The following is a 5,464-nucleotide window of genomic DNA, read 5'->3' on the forward strand; positions in this document are numbered from 1 at the left end:
AAATCAATATAACCATCCAATTGCAAGTCACCATTTTCATATATCAAGAATAAATCCTTAGTTTTTCTCAAATACTTAAGGATATTCTTGATAGCTATCCAGTGTTCCAAACCTGGATTGGATTGATACCTGCTAGTCAAACTAATAGCATATGCAATATCTGGCCTAGTACATAACATTGCATACATCAAACTTCCAATAGTCGAAGCAAATGGAATCCTGGCCATTTTATCTATTTCTTCAGGTGTCTTTGGAGACATCTCTTTAGAAAGGTGGATACTATGTCTCACTGGTAACAATCCTCTATTGGAATCAAGCATGTTAAACCTCTTTAACACCTTTTCCAAGTATAGACTTTGGGATAAACCAATTATTCATTTCGCTCTATCTCTATAGATGCGAATCCCAAGAATATAGGTTGCCTCCTCTAAGTCTTTCATGGAGAATGTATTTGATAACCATACCTTTATAGTTGTCAACATACCTGTGTCATTTCCTATCAATAGAATATTATCCATATATAAGACAAGAAAAGTGATAGCACTGTCACTAACCTTCTTGTATACACATAGCTCATCCTCATTTTTTATAAAACCAAATGACTTAATGGCTTCATCAAAATAGATGTTCCAACTCCTCGAAGCTTGTTTTAACCCATAAATGGATCGCTTTAGCTTGCGCACTTTGGAACCATCTTGGGATTCAAAACCCCTAGATTGTTCCTTAAAAATGTTTTCTTCAATGTATCCATTGAGAAAAAATGTTTTGACATCCATCTGTCAAATCTCATAATCATAGTATACAGCTATTGCTAATAGAATTCTAATTGATTTAAGCATGGCAACAGGCAAGAAAATCTCCTCATAGTCGATTCCTTGCCTTTAGCGAAACCCTTTCGCTACTAGCCTTGCTTTATAGGTCTCTACCTTTCCATCAGAACTAATTTTCTTCTTGAAAACCCATTTGTTTCCTATAGGTACAATACCTTCAGGTGGATTAACAAGATCCCAAACTTGATTCTTATACATGGAATCAATCTCAAATTTCATAGCATCAATCCATTTTGAAGAGTCTATATCTGATATAGCTTCTTCATAGGTAAGTGGATCATCTCCATGATCTACTTCTTCATGAGTAGACAACTCTTATTCTTTTTCATAAAGGAATCCATATCTCACTGGTGGGTGAGATATCCTGGTTGTTCTACGAGGAATAGCTGTAGATGTTTTATCAATAGGTGTAGGTTGACTAGATGGATCTATATCCATCTGATTTGTTGGTTAGTCAGAATTCGCCAATTCTAACTCTATTTGCCTTCCTTTGCCTCCTTCTTGAACAAACTGTTGTTCAAGAAATGTGGCATCTCTACTTATCACAACCTTTTGTGATGTAGGAAAATAAGAATAATATCCAAAACTATCTTTTGGATATACAACAAATCGACCCTTTTCTGATCTGGTTTCCAATTTATCAGTGTTCAGCTTTTTGATATAAGCTGGACGACCCCAAATCTTAACATGCTTAAGACTTGGTTTTCTTCCATGCCATATCTCATAAGGTATGGAAGATACTAATTTTGATGGAATCCTATTCAGAATATACAAAGCTTATTCCAATGCAAATCCCCAAAAGGTGATTGGCATATCAGTCTAGCTCATCATACTACGTACCATATCCAATAGGGTACGATTTCTCCTTTTAGATACACCATTCAGCTGTGGTGTTCCTGGAGGAGTCAGTTGGAAAACAATGCCGTGCTCTCTCAAGTATTCATCAAATTCAGTACTCAAATATTCATCTTAACGATGTGATCGAAGAGCTTTAATACTCTTTCTTGTTTGATTTTCTACTTCAGATTTAAATTCTTTGAACTTTTCAAAGGATTCATATTTGTATTTCATCAAATACAAATACCCAAACCTTGATTTATAATCAGTAAAGGTAATAAAGTAATGAAAACCACCTCTAGCCATTTCCTTAAATGCACCACATACATCACTATGTATTAGCTCCAAAATATTTTCAGCTCTTAGCCCTTGTCTAACAAAGGGTGATATAGTCATTTTGCTCTGAAGGCAAGATTCACAAGTTGGAGTAGGCTAAGAGCCCAATGAGGATAGAATCTCATTTTCTCCAGTTTTGCAATCCTATCTTCTGCAACATGACATAACCTTAAGTGCCAAATATATTTTGAACTTGAGTTGATTTTCACCATAGCATTGCATTCATTTAGATCACTTGAATTCATTTTGTGTTTGTTATTATTATCCAAATAATAAAGACCATCATTCATATACCCGAACCAACATATTTATTTCCAAAATAAATATTGCAAACATCATCTCTGAACTGAAATTCATAGCCATTTCTAGTCAAACTAGATATAGAAATGATGTTCATAAAAGCATCAGGTACATATAAAATATTATCCAAACACAAAACATGTCCAAACATATAAAAAGATTTAGATCCTATAGCTAAAGCTTCAACAGTTGAGCCATTATCAATTCAGACTCTAACATCTCTAGAACGCATGCTGCTAATATTTGCTAGTTCCTGCATATCATAAGAAATGTGAGAATTGACACAGTATCTAAAACCCAAGCTGTAGATGAACTATGAGTATCATCAGAATCTAAATAACAAGATATAGACATACCTTTCGAAGGTCTATCCTTCTTGTCCTTCAGATAAGCAAGATACTTTAGGCAGTTCCTTTTCTAGTGCCCATCCTTCTGGCAGTGGAAACACTTTCCTTTGTCTCCATCAGCTTTAGTCTTCCATTTCTGTTTAGTTATTTTCTTGGAAGGACCAGGAATCTGAGGTTTCTTTTTCATATTGCCCTTCTTCTTGTTGGACTTTCCAGTAGAAGAAGATGCAATCAAAGCTACCTCTTTTCCTTTATTGCCCGACATATTCTTTTGAGCAATAACCAGCATGTTGAGTAAACCAGCCAAGGTGCATTCCTGTTTAGTCATATGGAAATTTGTCACAAAATTCCCAAAAGACATAGGAAGGGACTGAAGGATCAAATCCGTCTGTAGTTGGAAATTCATGTTGAAGTCAAGATGTTCCAACTGCTCAATCAGCTGAATCATCTTGTGGACATGATCCCCAACATTCTATCCCTCAGACATCCTTATGCGGAACAGTTGTCTAGATATCTCATACCTAGCATTCCTGCTGTGCTCACCATGCAACTCTTGTAGGTGAAGGAGGATCTCACTCGCACTCTGCATGTTTTCATGCTGCTTCTGTAACTCATTACTCATAGAAGCAAGCATGTAACACTTAGCTCTCATATCATGCTCCTTCCACTTGTCTAAAGTTTCATGTTCCTCTGGAGTGGCCTCTGGAGGTAAGGGACCAGGAACATTTGAGTCTAGAACATATCCTATATGTTCAAGGTTTAGGACAAGTTTCAAATTTCTTAGCCAATCAAAGAGATTAGGTCTTGTCAACCTATTGCGATCAAGTATGCTTGTAAGGATATTGGATGGTGGTGGTTGTTCTGTGCTCATTATTATCAGAAAATTAACTATAGAAAATAACCAGAATAATTAGTAAATGTATCATGTAATTAACCAAAATGATTATGGTCTTTTAATCAAATTGGTCCTCCCACTAACTTAGCGAATCCTACACTTCTAAAGTAGAAAACGGAAATCCTAGTTGGATGGATTTCTAGTGGGTGATTGAATTCTTATAATTCTATTGATCATCCTCAGGTACATCCATTATTGGAATTACAATAAACTATAAGTGAGCAACTCCTTGCCCATCACATCTCATGTGAGGTTCAATCCTTTACCTAGCCCCTAATGCTTAAAATCTCAGGTACATCCATTATTGACTTATCTTGTATTAGTTAAGTTGATCCCATTGAGCCAATAATTATGCAAATAATTTTAATGTCCTCAGGTACATCTAATATTGGCCACCAAACCATTTACATATTTACAACATCTCATGCTTAACAATTATTCTTAAGAAAATCTCTTAAATTAATTACATCTTATGCAACTATTTAAAATTTCTTAAAATAATTGCCCCAATGGAGGGCCCATGCTATAATTACTTTAATTATAGCATTTCCAACTTAATCATTTGTTTGGAAGATTTTATGGTCATCCTAATTTTATTAAGGTCTCACTTTGCACATTATCCATTTAGCATGCATATATTATATAATTGCATACATTCCCATACATCTCATGCATTCATGGATAAACAGTAAATATGGTATGATCATGGACTTTCTAAGGGATTCAATTCTGAGCCACCAAGAATTGAATCAGGGCATTCCTAGGTGCATTTCATTCATTTATTTTACAAGAGTTGCTGAAGGAGTACATAATCAACACTTGATCTTGAATTCCTAGGTGCATTTCATTCATTTATTTTACAAGAGTTGCTGAAGGAGTACATAATACACTTGATCTTGAATTCCTCACACTGGTCCCACCAATGCTCTTGACCTCCTTGAACTTCTTGCAATCCAATATTATATAGTAATCCTTGGTATACCAAGGTGAATTTACAAGAACTAAATAAATGAAATTACAACCCAAAATTATTACAACCTTAATAATACATTACCAAAATAAATTAAAATAAATTAATTAATTTACAATCCCAAAGAAACATAAAAGAAATAAATCCAATCACATTGATCTTTTATAGTCCATGATCATCCATCATGCATATCACTATTTAACAATTAAATAAAACATACATACTTAAATTAAATTGAATATCTCATATTCAACTTAAAAAACCATATTTGAATATGATTCAAATAAATTTAAAAATTCAGATTTGAATCACATTCAAACAATTTTTAAAAAATCAGATTTGAATCACATTTAAACAATTTTTTAAAAATTCAGATTTGAATATGATTCAAACAACTTTAAAAATTCAGATTTGAATCACATTCAAACAACTTTTAAAATTCAGATTTGAATCACATTCAAACAATTTTTAAAATTTTGATTTGAATCAAAATTTAATTGTGTGATTAAAACTCTAATTAAACAATTTAATTAGACATAGGATAGGCCTTAGATCATACAACAATTGCAGAATTTAAAACCAAACCTTGCGCCACCCATGAAGCCCAAAGATGGCACACCATTGATGGTGAGATCAAGCATGCCGCCACACTTCTTTATCCAAGCAGCAATGGATCTATCATCTCATGATTATTCCACACAATTAAATCATATAATCAACAATCTAAATAGCAAATATAGTGGCTCTAATACCAATTGAAGGAGCAGAAGCATGAAAAACACAAGTTTAGATCATTGAAATTCAAAATTTTCATCTAAGGTCACATGCATCATGCAAGATTTATTTTTATCTATTTGATTTCAATGGTAAACAGCATATTAAAACTCTTTTAATATATTTTTGGATCTACATTTGCCATTTAAGATTTTAGAATTAATCAGATTAATTA

The sequence above is a fragment of the Hevea brasiliensis genome, chromosome 8 (genome assembly GCF_030052815.1).
Source record: "Hevea brasiliensis isolate MT/VB/25A 57/8 chromosome 8, ASM3005281v1, whole genome shotgun sequence".
NCBI classification, from domain to species: Eukaryota; Viridiplantae; Streptophyta; class Magnoliopsida; order Malpighiales; family Euphorbiaceae; genus Hevea; species Hevea brasiliensis.